This window comes from Lissotriton helveticus, chromosome 4_1 (assembly GCF_964261635.1).
Source record: "Lissotriton helveticus chromosome 4_1, aLisHel1.1, whole genome shotgun sequence".
Classification (NCBI taxonomy): domain Eukaryota; kingdom Metazoa; phylum Chordata; class Amphibia; order Caudata; family Salamandridae; genus Lissotriton; species Lissotriton helveticus.
The window spans coordinates 436,108,852-436,125,298 of NC_136063.1; positions in this window are offsets into that span (position 1 = coordinate 436,108,852).

Below are 16,447 nucleotides of genomic sequence, written 5' to 3' on the forward strand. Positions count from 1 at the left end.
TGGTCGGACAATGGGAGTGAATTTGTGGGTCGAGTTATGAAGAAAGTGTGTATTGGATTAGGGATAAATCAGAAGTTCCACGCTGCGAATCACCCCCAGTCAGCAGGTCTTGTTGAATGCTATACCGGCACATTAAAGCTGAAACTCGCTAAGATTCAAGCGAGCACTGATCTTACATGCCTTGCCGTTGGCTCTTTTGTCAACAAGGACGACAGTGCATTCTCGTGTGGGACTTAGCCCATACGAAATTGTTTTTGGTCGTCCAGCGAATGTTTGGGGTGTGCCTCGTCCTAAAAAATACAGTGACCTTGAGTACCCTATGTTGGTGGATTACTTACATGACTTGACTGCTAAATTATGTGTTCTCCACCAACAGGTCTATGATAGTTTGCCGACAGCTACTGCAGATCCAGGGCACACGATCCAACCTGGTGATTTTATCTTGACGAAGAATTTTCAGTGATCCAAGAATTTGGAGCCGAGATGGACTGGTCCCTATTTGGTATTGCTGGTCACTAGAACTGCTGTTAGAGTAGCTGGTAAAAAGAACTGGGTGCATGCCACCCATACGAAAAAAGCTCCGTTGCCCTTACCGTATGATAAGTGGGTGAGGGATGGAATAGCTGACTCCGAGTGTGAAAGGGTTCCTAGATTCGTACCTTTTAGTGATGCACATTTGACATGGACTCAGTCGGAACGCGAGGATGATGATGTTCTGCAAGCTGCTGTGCCTCCGTCTCTGAGACTTGACACGACGAATCCGGAACTCCTCTTTCAGGATCAGACTGTACCTGGTAAAGAACGCTACGATTTAAGGCCAAGACAGCCTATTGCTATGGACAAATAAAGATTGGAATTTTTTTTTAATTTTATTTAAAAAAAATAAAATAAAAACCTTTTATTGAGCAATTAAAATAAAAAGTACAAAGATGGGCCTACAACCACACGGGCTGGCCGCTAATAGCAACGCACAACATAAGAAGCAAACGAACACTTCCGTGGCCAGGCACAAATCAGATATCAAGTATTGCTCAAACCATAGGACAGGACATAAAATTTTTTTGTTTTTTCAAACATAGAAACAACTAACTCTAAAAAAGGCGAATGCACAATAATCAAAGTCAGCCCAGAAGGCGGAGGGGAAAGCCACTAATCAGGAAGACGAAAGCACAGTCAATGGGACTCGGCAAGGCCGGGGGGGGGGGGACAGCGGGGAGGACAGGAAAATCTTAGAACAATATGAAAATTTCGGGAACGCCAGCCTAGGGAGATAGGGTAACATCGGGAGTGTCAACCAAGGGAAGGGTACAGATGTCACCACGATATTCGTTCCACTGACTCCAAATCTACGTCCACGCCCTGGGTCTGCCCCTAGCCACATAGACGGTCTTCTCTCGAAACATGGACCAGTCCATGTTATCTTCCCACACCGAGACCTCGGGAGGTCTGGAAGCGCCCCAGAGTTGCGCAATGTCCCGTTTCGCGACCATGTATCCCAAGGTCGCCCATCGGGTCTGAGCCACAGAACAGTCGGTGGGTTCCCACACATTCAACAGGCATCGTCGGGCCTCAGGCCGCAGGGCAATACCAGTCACAGCAGTCATCACCGCAAGCACATCAGTCCAATAGGCTGCCACCACTGGGCACTCCCAAAGAATATGCAGAAATGTAGCACTCATCCCACAACCACGTTTGCATAAACCATCCGGGGAAAAACCCATTGCTACCAGACGCGGACCAGTTACATACACCCGGTGGAGGATCTTAAGTTGAACCAAGCGAAGACGGGCTGGGATGGCGACCTCTTTCGGAGAAGAGAGTGCCGACTGCCAATCCTCGTCATCTAAGTCCAACCCGTCCCCGACCCAAACCTCCCTAAGTCGGACCAGTAAGTCAGCGCAATTATTAATCAGTTTCCTGTAAATCAGGGAGATAGTGCTATCGGGCAGGTGTCCATCCAGAATGCGGTCCTCAAGGGGGGAGGACTCGGGCAGTGGCACATCAGGAGTCAGAACTGAGGCCAGGGCATGCCGGACCTGCAGATACCGAAAAAACTCTCTGTCACTCAAGTCATACTCGGCCTTAAGGGCCTGGAAAGACTTCACTCCACCCTTCACACAGACATCACCCACTTTACATATCCCAATCATATCCCAGCGGTCAAAGCCCTTAGAGGACCAGAGACATCCCAAACGTTCTGAAGCATAAAGCGGAGTCGCCATTGTCAGTCGATTCTCCCATCCCAAACTCACATTCGCGGCGCGCCACACATTGACTGCGATCCTGGACGGGCCCGTAAGATGGCGCCCGGCCTATCTGGAATAAAGCACTCTATTAAAATCCCCTCCCGGCAGCTGGAGTTTATCCATCTCAAAGGCCGGATCGCGACCCGGGGAATACATTGCGTGGTTAATGGCAGACAGCTGGGTGGCCCAATAATATCTCTTGATATCGGGGAGCGCCATGCCCCCGTCGTACCAAGGGATGGTAAGTTTCGCCAGGGCAATACGTGGACGCCCGTCCCAGATCAGTTGTCTTTGAAGACTCTCGATCTCTCGGAAATAGGTAGCGGGAACGTCGTCAAAAGAGTTTTGAAGTGCGTATAGGAATCGTGGCAAAGACATCATTTTAAAAAGGGCAGCCCTGCCCAGAGGAGACAGGGGTAGCTTACGCCAGCGGGCCACGTCCAGTCGCAGTCTAAGAAGCGGGGGGAGGAGATTACGCTCGAACCGGAGTGAAGAGTCCAGTGAAATAAAGATCCCCAAATACTTGAAGCCAGATTGGACAACCTGGATAGGAAATCTGTCTGGCAAGGGGGGCAACACACCTGAAAGAACATACACACAAGACTTAGCCCAATTAATAACCAGACCTGAGTTAGCACCAAATGAAGTAAGAACGTCAAATAATACATTTAAAGATTTACGCGGGGAAGTAAGATACAGAAGAATGTCATCCGCGTAAAGCGAGACGCGGTCTTCAAAATCCGGTGACCAACGGATCCCTTTGAGTGAAGGTTCCCATCGAAGCCACGCAGCTAACGGTTCCAGGGCGAGCGCGAAAAGCAACGGAGACAAGGGGCATCCCTGACGGGTCCCTCTACCAAGGCAGAAGGGGACAGAAACCCGACCATTTACCACCACCTGTGCCAAGGGTTCGGCGTATAACAACTTCACCCAACCAATAAACTCAGGTCCGAAACCAAATTTCTCAAGAGCTGCCCAAAGATAGGGCCACTCCACCGTATCAAAGGCCATCGAGGCGTCCAACGAAGCCAAAATGGCCGGCTCCGTCAGAAGCCCCGCCCTCGCAACAGCTCCGTGGAGACGACGTAGGTTAAGAGCCGTGTTGCGATGCGGGATAAATCCGGATTGATCCGGATGAACCAAGCCACCAATGACCGTCAAGAGGCGGGTAGCCAGAAGCTTAGCCAGAACCTTGGGTTCAACATTCAACAGGGAAATGGGCCTATAAGACGAACAAAGGTCCCGAGGTTTACCTTCTTTGGGAATAACAACAATCGTAGCCAGACGCTGATCATATGGGAGAATACCCCGCTCCCGGGATTCCAAAAACATAGTGCGAAGATAGGGCGCCAGCTTATCAGGACTTAGCTTGTACAATTCAATAGGCAATCCATTCGGGCCCAAAGCTTTGCCCGAACGGAGTGAGCGAATAGCCGTCGCTATCTCGTCCGTAGTGAAAGGGGACTCCAAAGAAACTCGGTCTAAATCGGAAACACTGGGCAGAGCTATATCACGCAACAAAAGGCGAGAGTCATCAACATCCCGTGCAGACACAGGGGAATAAACCACACGAAAATAGTCCGCAAAACATTCAACTATTCCAACCGGGTCAGTCACTCTCACACCATTCAAAGTCTGAATCACAGGCACCACACGATTCGCCCTCTCCTTCTTATCCAGCCATGCCAGCAATTTACCCGCTTTGTCCCCCACATCATGCAAACGACCCTGTTGCTCCCGAAACATCAATTTAGCCGCATCTGTAACCAAAGACCTATAGGCAAATTGTTTCAGACCCAGGGCGTGGAGTTTACCAGGTGTGACATTCGACTCCAGGTCAGCCTCTATCTCTGCAATCTCCCTCTCAAGGTCCACCACCTCCCGATTCCTCGCCTTTTTAGATTCAGCAATAAGGGAAAGGGCCTGCCCGCGAATCACTGTCTTAAAGGCCTCCCACAGGGATACCGCCGATGAGACGGACCCCTTGTTGTCTAGGAAATAATTGTCCAAAGACTTAATCAAGAGACCGCGGGTCTCGGGGGAGGTGAGGTACCATGGGTTAATAGGAGCCACACGGCCCGCCGCCTCCACCCCCACCTCAAAACAAAGCCAGAGCGGTGAATGATCAGAGATGCCCCGGGGGAGGTGTCTAATCTCGCGAACCGCCGGCGACTGCGCCGCAGGCATCAGGAAATAATCCAGTCTAGACAAACTCCCATGGGCCCCAGAATGAAAAGTGTATTGAAGCTGAGTAGGATGCATAAGCCTCCAACAATCCACCAAGCCAAACGTATCCAGAAACCCACCCAGCCACTGTTGGGCCGAAGGAGTATCCCTAGGGGGGTGACGATCGTGTAGACCGGAGAACACTGAATTAAAGTCCCCCGCTATAAAAAGAGTACTATCAGGGAGGTTCAACAACACGCGGCCCAAATCGGAAAAAGTAGAGGTCTGTAGACCGGGGGGCACATAGACGGCAAACAAGGAAAGGGTCCGACCCTCATAGCGTCCCACGAGGGGTGGCGTAACGCCCCCGATCATCAAGGATCACATCATCAATAGCCAGGGGGAGGGAAGCCCGAACAAGGATACCCACCCCCCTGGAACCCGTGGTAAACCCCGAATGTGCGGCGAGGCGATAGCCCCACCTATTCATTGCACGACATGTATTGCCCACCAAATGAGTCTCCTGTAGAAAAACAATATCTGGAGACAAACGTCGTAGACATCGCAACACCACACCTCGCTTAATACGATCCCCCAGACCATTGACATTCCACGAAATAAACCTCAACCCGCTACCCCCCATCCCACACAGCAACGCCGAAACCCCCCCTCAATGAGCATGACATCAAAAACATCATTAGCAAGATAGAATCGCCTTGATAAAACAAAACACAAACATCAAACATCCCTTCCACCCACCCCCCAACAATCAAGGAAACACCCCCCACCCTGCACCCCTGCAAGAAGCTAAAAAGCCACCCCAACATGCAGTGTGCCTGTCGCCCAAGAACCCCCATTCTACAAAAAGACCCCGGAGGAGGAAAGGCCCTGACCCACCCGCCACCCCGATCAAGACAACTAACGAGGAGAACACACAGACAGTAGAGGCACTTAGGCATAAAATCCCAGAAGAAGTTACTCTACGCGAAGACCCGGGCATAGACAAATAGTTCAGCTCTCTGCACCACCCTCAGCACCACCCGGGTGGTCGGCGGGCTCAGTCACAGGAGGTCGGTCCGGCAGAGAGTCCAACCAGTCATTCACTGAATCAGGCCGATCAAAGAAAAAGGTTCGGTCATTGTACTCAACTCGCAGCCTGGTTGGAAAAAGCATAGCATATCGCAATCCCATGTCTCGGAGGCGCTTCTTGACTCCACGGAAACCCATACGCTGTTTCTGAACCTGTTGAGAAAAGTCCGGGTAAAAGTTCACCGTGGCATTCTCAAAGGCCACCGGGCCCTTCACGCGCGATGCCTGCAGGATGGCGTCCCGATCTCTATAGTGGAAGAGTTTTGCAACAATAGGCCTCGGCGGGGCGCCCGGCTTACCCTGGCCTCCCGGAACACGATGGGCACGTTCCACTGCGAAAAATTTACTCAACCCAGACGGAGAGAGGTAGTTCTGGATCAGGTCCTCGACCAGGAGATCAACAGAGTGCGGGTCTGGATTCTCCGGAACGCCAACCACACGCACATTACAGCGACGTGCCCTGTTCTCAAAGTCCTCCAAGCGCCGGGTCATGAAATCGTTCACCCTACGGAGATTGCCAATCTCCGTCTGTATCTCCGAGACGTCTGCCGTGAGGCTGGATGACTTGAGATCCAATTACTTCACCTTCTCATTGGTTTTAGATAGGTCGGCCCGAATCAAGTTCACTTCAATGGCCACGGTGTCGATTTTGTGTGCCAGAGCTTCATACTGTTGGCCTATTGTTTCCTTCATGCCAGAAATGGCGCCCATGATGTCCTGCAAGGACGGCTCCGTTGACGCGTCCACGATGTGGTCAACCGCACTTGGACCAGGCAGGGCGGCTCCAGGGGACCCCTTCGTATGGGTGTAACGGTCCATAACGTTAGACTGGACCGGGCCCCCACGCAGGGGCGTCTTGGTCTTTCGGGTCTCTCGGTCCCCCCTGCCCGCCATGTCGGAGGCCGCGTCACCAGGAGACTCACTCGACCCGATGGAAATGGCCGCAGGAAAGTAGGGTGTCGGGACCAAAAGGCAGCGACGAGGGTACCACTAGGAGTGAACTAGCCTGGAAGGAGAATAAGCAAGCCAAAGGCCCGACAGCCGTCTCGTGCGCCGGACCCAGCAAAGGCCGGACTCCTCTGCCAGATGTCTCAGTCAGAGGCAGAATCGGGACCGAAACTTAAGAGGGGGACCCACAAGTCCAATCCCCCTGCCGCTGTTGTTCAACTCCAAGACAGCCACAACGCCGCACCCAGTCCCGGGCGCACCTCAAGGGCGGACCCCGAAAGTTCAAGCCGTCGTATCTTCGGCGTCCCGGGTCCAAATCAAATTCCAAAAGTCCCAGGAAGATCAGCCCAGTGTCCTCTACACAAATCCTCGCAAAGAATCAGGATATGGTCAGGACATCATGCCGGGAGTGTCGGGGGTCCGGAGAGCGCTGTGCTCACGCGGCCATCACTGATGCCCGCCAAGCTCCTCCTCAAGATTGGAATTTTTAATGTAGTGAATTACACCTTGTCCGATCAAGAGACTTTTTTTTTTTTACTTTTTCTTTTTCGAGTCACCATCCAGACTCAGCTGCAGGGTCACGGTATAAGTTCTTAAGGGGTGAGCCGCGTATTGACACAAGGTCTGTGGTTTAGGGTCGTTAGTACGATCTTGACGCACACTTAAGTGAAAAAGGAAAATTGCCGTGAGCAGCACGTTAGAGGATGGAGTCTTTTGAGTCCGACAAGAGTGTTAAAAGAGTTGATTTCAGAGTGCAAATGTGTATATTGGTTCATAGCAAATGCTTTTTAATAATATGTTTTCTTATGCTTTTGAACATTACGTTGGTTTGTGTGGGTTGGATTTTCTATGCATCACAACAGACACTTGCATCTACCTCCCAACCTACTCTTTCTTTTCCTACTGTTTCCCCACATGAGTTTCATACGTTGCCTGAACATGAACAGACACAAAGATTAGAATTTGTGAACAATTCGTTTATACAGATGTTACATCAGCATCAGCTAGTTGTAAATACCACAAATTTAGGGTGTAAGGTCTTATGCCACATACGACTGATAAGGGAATGCCATATTTGGTTTTGCCTTTTTCGCCTAATGGGTCAGTGTGGGCACTCCAGTCAATGTTTATCTATGCGAATGAAGCATCTCCTGTACGTTCTGTCAAAGATATTGCGAATAATAATGCCTTGATACAGGGAATAGTAGATATGGTCAGAGATATTGATGCATATAATGCTATCCCTAAAGATGAGGTACGAGCATATGTTGGTTGGAACAAGAAAAGATATAGCATTAGTCTGACAGAGAAAGAGAGACAGAAAAGGTCTCCCCCCTTTTTGGATTGTACCCCACCGAGGTCATTTTTGTTTGCAAGGTAATGGTCAGAATCCGAGAGCTCAGCTTGGTAAGAGTGTGTGTGTTCACTCCTATGTCTATACGTCCCAGAAATCTCCACCGTTCGTGCCAGCTAAAGGCACGTGTTTTGTTTGTTATGATAGAGCATATACATGGTTACCTTCTGACTTTTCAGGCACATGTTATGTGCCATTTTTGCTTCCCCTACCTACACAACTGCTTTCAACTACCATAGACAAGATATGGTAGAGGTGTTATCGATGCGAAAGACACTGCCGCACAAGAAGTTGGAGACTTCTTTAAGGGTTTCCTGCCCTTTTGGGGTCCTATGGCCAATGGTAGGACAATTCGTCAGCTTACGAGAGTGGTCAAGGCCACTATAAATGAGACTGCAGGTGCCCTTAGCAATATTACAGCCGAGCTTCAAGCGGATCGCCTTATGACATTACAGAACCGTTTTGCTTTAGATATTATACTTGCAGATAGAGGTGGAGTATGTAAATTGATCGGGTCTAGTTGCTGCGTTTTCATACCAGATAACGCCCCGACAGTGTACCAAGCCATCTTGAGGTTACATAAATCCGCTGAGTCTATACATGTAGACGAAGGGAACTGGTCATTGATGGGATGGTTTTGGGAACTGCTGTCCAAATGGGGATGGAAGATTCTGATGTTCCTTGGTATGGCTTTAGCGACCCTTTTCTCGTGTTGCTTATGCATCCAGTGTGGTCCCGCCATTTGTAGTCTTTGTGCTACAATCTGTGTGAGAAGACCAGTCCCGAGAGAAGCGAAGGATAATAAGATGATGTTACAGCAACACCTTGATGACCTGATGAGAATAGATATAGACCTGGATTCAGATTGACGTGAGTTTAGGTCATTGCCTATGTAATGGCAAAAGGATGGTCTGAGGTTCCGTGGTTTTTGGGACCGGACTCCATTTTGTTTGCGTTGTTCATAACGTCATTTTGTGTTGCCCTCACGTAGGCCGTGGAGGTAACCGAACGAATAAAGTTGCATGGGCCTCATTGTTCATGTATGCATTAAACAGGCCCTTTTCTGACTTGTGAGTGAACTGCAGGACGCTGACCTCTTCACCTGAAACTGACCCTTCCCAAAGCCAATTTCTCTGGCTGATCGTTGTCTGAGATTGCCAATCAATGTTCAGGACCTCTTTAACCTTTAGTTCCTTGCACATATCTTATCCTAGTCAGCATCTGAATTGTTTCTTTCCTTACGACTTTTCATTACATGGGTTGTGCTTTTCAATTATAAATTTGTCCGGCTTGCAAAGATTGAATTTGGGACAGTCCTAATAATTAACTTTTGGGTTGGGTTACTGTAAATTGGGTTTTTGTTAATGTGATACTCAGTTAGAATATGTGTTCTATTGGTCAGAATTATGCGCAGTGGGTGTACATTTATAATGAGAATATTGTGTATAAAAGGTGATGTCTTGTTCTATGAAAATTGAACAGTTTCTTGAGTTGTACACCGTGTTGTATTGCTGAGATTACTGTTACTAGCTGCAGCTAATAAATTTGATCTCTGACGCCACCTAGAAGTATTCTGTGTCTCTGTTTGCCAAGACAGGAGAACCCGAAGACTTTGGGCGTGTCCATGGCGCCGCTGGGTTCTAAAACCCGGTTCTTCAGATTCGTCAGTTTTACTAATCCTCAATGGAAGGAGCAATCTGGGATTGATAAAAGTTCCCTCTCCCTAGTCAAGTGACACACGCAGAGAGAGAACACCAACATGGAGGCAAGCAGAAGGAAAGAGACAGAAGCCCTGACTACCAAAGAGAGGATTATGTACGTTTTAAAGAAAACACTCTCTGCCCTTTCACTGGGATGTTCAAGGAATAAACCTTGGGTGTTTCATATGCACCTGCCCCCAGATGCATCTAATTCGCTGCACTGGAACAAACACCAGCGTCTTTCTCCACTGTTTACCGGGGTGGGAAAAAGCAAACAGGGTGGCCAGAGGATCCTGCCCAACAAGGGAACACCGAGGTTGCCACCCTCGACAGCAGTTGGATGAAGAGGGAGGGCGATGCACTTGAGTTACACTACTGGGTCCGGTATCTTGCTCACTACCATGTTTGGCCTTGACACACCAACACACATGGAAAATTAAATTACAGACAGATAATCACGTTATCAAGATGAGGCCCATCAAGAAAACATTAAGACCGAAGCAGAGCGACCAATTAGGAAGGTAAGATAACAAATACCTAATTCAGAGAACCACACTATGATCCTCACATCTGAAAAATCTAATTCACAAAAAATTATGCTTTACAAACCCACTTACACACCATCTAATACACTGACCTTGTGAAAAAGGCCAAATAGACAGACAAACATGGAAAATTAAAGCATTTATTCAATAGAAAATACATATGAAAATCACCCAAGGCACTTATGAAAAAGTATCACTCTAATCAAAGTAGGACCTCCCTCTTTCATGAATTAACCTATAATACCACTTCCAGTGCTACTGACAAACTCCATGCAAATATCCTTATGGAGAGGAAGACTGTTGATAGTGCCAAATCTGAAACCTGCAAGAACAGCTCCTCCTCAAATAGAGCATGCACCCTCATTTTTTTTAATGTATCTTTATTGCATTTTCCTTTTTTCCTTTATATTATACATTCACAACATATTAATGCATACGTTATGTCAACAGAGAATGAGATGCCGCCGTGGGCACAAATATGTAAAAGTGGGCGTTGTCGCCAAACAGTCAAAACAAGCATATATCAGCAGCACACATGGCAGTATACACATATGAGGTATCATAAGTCTTAATTTTGTCCATAGGCTGCTGTCTCTGTTGGTATTTAAAAGTATGTACCTAGGGTGCGTAACAGTTAATCAGGAAGTGTCGGCGTATGGGCGCGTCAGGCAGCTGAGAGATATCCGCATCTTTCCTAGCACCTCCCAAGACGCGGAACATATTGACCCATGTATGATATACACTAGTAAAAGTGAGGAATGCTAGATATTAGCTTTTGTAAGTTTGTTAATGCAATATAAAAAATAAGATACAAATTGTGAACTACAACCGAAAACAAGGCCGAGCAGAGTCTTGTGTATGAAGTGCAGGATGCATTACCTGTTTCAGTCATGGTCATGGGGACACCAGGGTGCTTGATAGCTAAGGGTGTACCTGCAGAGTATCCCCGAGGTCCGCAAGGTTACATGCTAGTTCGATAGGTGCAGTGCAATTCAATGCTGTAAATGACGTGTCATGTCCAGCAACCGAAACTTCAAGTAGTGTCGCCTTCCTGCTGTGTGGGCGGTGCGTGTGTTGTGTCAGTAGGGTGTGTGAGGGTTTTGAGGATGTCATCCTAGGATTGTGCTATGGGATATTTGTGCAGTCCTGCTGTTTCTTCCCTGTGGAGGGAGTACTTTCCGCCTGCGCCCACACCTCTAGTGACTTATTCCAGCTGAGTATCTCAGATGGGTCTTTATGCTTCCATCTCTGTGTGATCAGCCGCTTTGCAGTTATTAGCCCCAGATCACGAAACTAGAGCTCCCCCTCTTAGTTTTATTGCACGCATAAAGCCCCCATATACAGACCTCCGATGTGTTAGGTATCTGGTTGTTAGTGCTGGTCGTGAGTGTCGTTATTATAGCTCGCCAGTAGGGTAATAGTAGGGGACAGGACCACAGCATGTGTAGTAAGTTGGCATCCAGAAGTCAACACCTCGGACAGCCAGAGGTGGTGATATTGAAGTATTTGTTTATTTTGTCCAGTGAGAGGTATGCTCTGTGTAATATATATGTTTGTATAAGTTTAAACCGTGAGTTGCGTGGTATGTGCGTGGCGCTAGCCAAGACCCGATCCCACTCCTTATCCATCTAGGGTCCACCTCTGTCATCAGCCCAACGTGTTCGGAGGTTCTGCGGTGGTTTCAATAAGTTTACAAGCAGAGCCTGCACCAACCAGTGGACCACATGTGACCCTTCCCCCATAACGTGTAAGTATTTTATCAACTGATGCGTTGGCAGTTCAGCTGTTAAATCTCCCCATGCAAGCGTCAGTGTCCGCACAATAGCTGTGTGGAGGAGGAATTGCCCCACTGGTATACCACTATCTGCCACCAGGGTTGCAAGGGGCATAAGTGCGCCTTCTGAATATAGGTCCCCCATTGTTTCCACCCCAGCCTAACTCCAGGCTGCCAGCGCTAGATCCATCACTGCACCACCGGCTCTGGGAGTCCCAATGAGTAGCAGTATCGGGGCATAGGGGATCGTATTCTTGTTGAGCTGTAGGCTTCTCCGGAAGCATCTATGAGCCAGCCCAATGTGAATCTGCTTCGGACGGGGAAGCCTTGCTAGCGGATGGCACAGGCTATATATTTGGGTTTGCGTCCACGGGGGCAACTCGGTAGCTTTATCCGATAGGTCCCTGTCGCTCAACCACTTTGCGACCCATTGCAGCTGGGCTGCAAGGTAATAGAGCTCCAAGTGAGGAACTGCCAGACCCCCCTGCTCAGGTGAAGCATATAGTTTCTGTAGTGCAATTCTGGGCCTTCCTGTGTTTCAGATCACTCCGTGAATCAAGTCCTCCAGCTCCCGAAACACCGCACCGGGACATACACAGGCAGGTTTGTAAAATAATAGAGCAGTCTGGGTAACACTATCATTTTGACTAAAGTGATACGACTCATGACATTTAACGGGAGGGTCTTCCAGAACCGTATCTGTGCCTTCACAGACAAGATGGCGCGTACCAGGTTACCATCCAGTACATCTGTTGGGGACCTGTATATATAGACCCCCAGATATCTGGACGTCGTCGGATACCAGGCAAGAGTGGTACCGTTGATAATTACGTCTGCTTCCGCCACGTCATTTTGGAAAGAGTAAACGCCCGACTTAGCCCAGTTTACTCTAAGGCCTGATACTGCTTCAAACTCGCGAAACAGCATAGAGATAGCTGGGGGCATGGCATGCAGGTCCTTAACATACAACAGCAGGTCATCCGCATATAGGGACACCACATGGATTCCATCGCTAAGAGGAATACCCCATTCTGTACCACGATCTCGGAGCAAGACTGCCAGTGGCGCCATGGCGAGGGAAAAGAGAAGCGGGGACAGCTGGCATCCCTGCCTTGTACCTCTCCGAAGCGTAGAGCGTCAGAAATGAGTTTACCCGTGTGGACTCGCACCATTGGACGCTGGTATAATAATTGCACCAGCTGCAGATACCCATCTCCAAGCCCGTACTTACGCAGGACCACTGCTAGGTAGGGCCACTCCAGTGAATCGAAGGCCTTCTCCAGGTCCAGCACCAGACAACCTGAGCGCGGCCAATGTTCCGGTGCATATCTCTGAGGCCTGAACAGTCTGCGTATGTTAAAAGAGGTTCTCCTGGTTGGGAAAACCCGTTTTAGTCATGGTGAATTAGAGTTTTCACAAAGGGGGCCAGTCTCTTAGCCAGGATGGAAGCGAATATCTTATAATCCGTGTTCAATAAGGCTAGCGGACGGTAGGAACCCAGGAGGTCAGGATCCCTACCTGGTTTAAGGAGGGAAATCAACAGTGCCTCATTCTGAGTAGGCGTGAGTGTTGAGTCTTCCAATACTTTAGAGTAGACCCGCTGTAGTTCTGGTATTAATATGTATGAGTACGCTTTATAAAATTCAGCCGGCAGTCCATCCGTACCTGGAGATTTGCCGTTTGAAAGGGAGCAGATACCATCCCTAATTTCCTCCGAAAGTATGTCGGCGCCTAATTCCTCTTGCTGGCTCTGTGCTAATTGCGGTAATGGAAGGGCAGAAAGAAATTCTCGGATATCTACATCCGTAGCACGCAGGTAAGTCTTGTACAGGGTAGAGTAGTGTTCTACAAAGGCACTGTGTATGTCATGTTGTGCAAGGACAATAGTGCCTCGTGCGGTCTTGATGGGCATCACGGGCGAGGTGACTGCCTCTTGTCTGATCAGCCACGACAACAGTTTGCCGGGTTTATCCCCTATGTGGTGAGTGCTGCCGAATGTGCCGCATAGTTTAAATGGCGGAGTCGTTCCATCAGTCTGGAGTGGTCCTCCTTATCCTGCGCCAATGATGCCGCATGGCCCCGGATCGCCTCGTCCTCCCTACGGAGTAATCTGTTTTCAAGGCATGTGAGTTCGTTCTCTAGTTGCCTCCCCATACCAGCTTGTGCGCCGAGGCAGTTGCCTCAAACCACCACCTTGAACGCGTCCCATTCATTCAATGGTGTTGTGGCTGTGTCCACATTATTTTCAACTGATTGGGCGATGTTAGCAGCCAGCAAGTTACGATAGGGTGCATCCAACAGGACCTCTGGCTGCAGCCGCCAAGTGGGAATCGGTGCCCGTGGGCGCTCCCAAGCCACCTCCAACACATGTGGATTGTGATCTGAATGTGCCCTGCCTAGGTAATAGGCCTCTGCAGCGTACGGGAGCAGTTCCTCCAAAATCATGTAACGGTCTAGCCGTACATGGAATCCATGAGCACCTGAATAATAGGAGTACACCCTGTCCTGAGGATTGCGGTGTCTCCAGACATCTTGCAGACGCCACTGTGCTCCCCAACTGGTCAGTGCTTTCATGGTGTTATATGTGCTCGTGCCTGGAAGGGGCGGAAAGGAGCGGTCTAGAGAAACGTCCAGCACGCAGTTGTAATCTCCCACCAAAATCATGGGCAGGTCATGCCACGGCGCCAGGACCTGCGAGAGATCATCAAAATAAACGGCCTGCTCGGTATTAGGAGAGTATAGTGATGGTATGACGACCTGTCGGCCATCCAGCGTGCCTTTGACCGTGACATATCTGCCCTTCGTATCCACCAACGAGTCTGTAACTTTAAATGGCACTCCCGGTCGCACCCACGGGAGCGCACCTCGGGCAAAAGCCGAATACCCCATGGCGTACAGTTGACCGCGCCAGCGACGCTGCAAGCGTTGGATTTCCGCTGGGGCTAGGTGTGTCTCTTGGAGAAGAGCTAATTGTATATGATGTCACTTGAGGTTTGAATATATCTGATACCTGCGTGATGGTGAATGCAAACCTCTCACATTCCATGTACCTATTTTAAGTGAAGCCATGGCGTCTGTATTCTACTGAGAGAAGATGTATGTACGGCATTCCTGCAAACATAAATTGTTGGAATAAACTGATGATGGTCGACACTCCCAGCTCCCCAAACCGTGGCATGATGTAGTACATGATCTGGCAGACAATCAGTGATATCTTTAAATAAAAAAGGGCGGAAACTCCCCCAACATCAACGGGATTTTAAACAATACCAAAAGGGCAAAAATGCAACTAGTAATCGTCCAAACTTCCATCAGAGACAACAGACAAACAATCGGGGAGCGGTACCCTGCAACCTGCTATGCGATAATTATCAGATTGTGTGACTTAGTCCATCGAGGCTCCCTGCCTTCGGGCTATGTTTAATAAAAGAATAATTCTATATGCAGTTACGTAATGGTACTCACCCGCTTGCTGCTATGCTTGGGGTCACAATTGTCAGAAGCATGATATATAAACGAACCCGCCACCCCACCTGAAGCAAAGTAACATCATTTGTCCCATGGGAACATCGACGGACCCACCGGGCTCCATCATTTGTGTCTGGGCAGCAGACAGCTTCATCCCCCCATGCAGATCACAGTACCTCCGGTTGGAAGACAAGTGATGACATAGTCCTGCAATTCTCATATTATGTTATCTGCCATTTGCGGGGTGACATCTGGTTGTCCGCTAGAGTCCTGTGAAGGCAACAGGTCATACTCATGGTCGTCATCACTTATCTGTTCATGGTGGCTGGAGTTGGAGGCATCTTCGTCCCTCAGGGAGCCGCTGATTCCTGCCACCGCTTGAAGGGCCTTGCGCTGCCCGCTAAGAATCAAGTCCGAATGTGACCTCGTAGTTGGCGAAGATGGTGTCCGCTCCCTCGCCATCCTCATTTCCCTGCGACGTCGTCGAGAGGGGACTCTTGGTTTCGGCAGTGTCGCCACTTCGGCAGAATGACGAGGCCCGTAGCCATGAAGGTATCCATCCAGTCCTCCGCCTCCTCAGATGTGGCAAAGAAGTGCGTTTTATCATTTGCAACTACGGCCAGGCGCGCTGGAAACAGTGCGTACTTCAGGTCATGTTGTCGAAGTCGCCTCTTCACCGCCATGAAAGAAAACCTCTGTCTTTGCACCTGTATGGTGTAGTCTGTGAAGAACATTATTTTATGGTTGTCGATTTGGACATCCTGCAGCTTCCTGGTTTCGTGCAGGATGGAGTCCCTGTCCCTGTAGTTTAGGAGTCGTATGAGCAGGGGCTGCGGATTCGAGCCTGTGGGAGGGGGTCTTGCCGGGACTCTGTGCGCACGTTCTATGACGAAGTGCGAAGTGGGGCGAGAGAGTTCCCTCGGGTAGCAGACCTCTGAGCCAGTTCTCCATGTGGGTGGCAGGCTCTCTTCCTTCCCAGCTCTCCGGCACACCCACTATGCGCACATTGTTTCACGGTGCCCGTCCTTCCGCGTCTTCGGCCCTCTCCCCCAAGAATTCCACCCGGTTTAACAGGTTCTGCACATGTTTATCTGTTTGGGCCACTTGTGGCGAAACGTCTGTGAGAGCGGTTTCCAATGCGGCAGTGCGATCCGTCA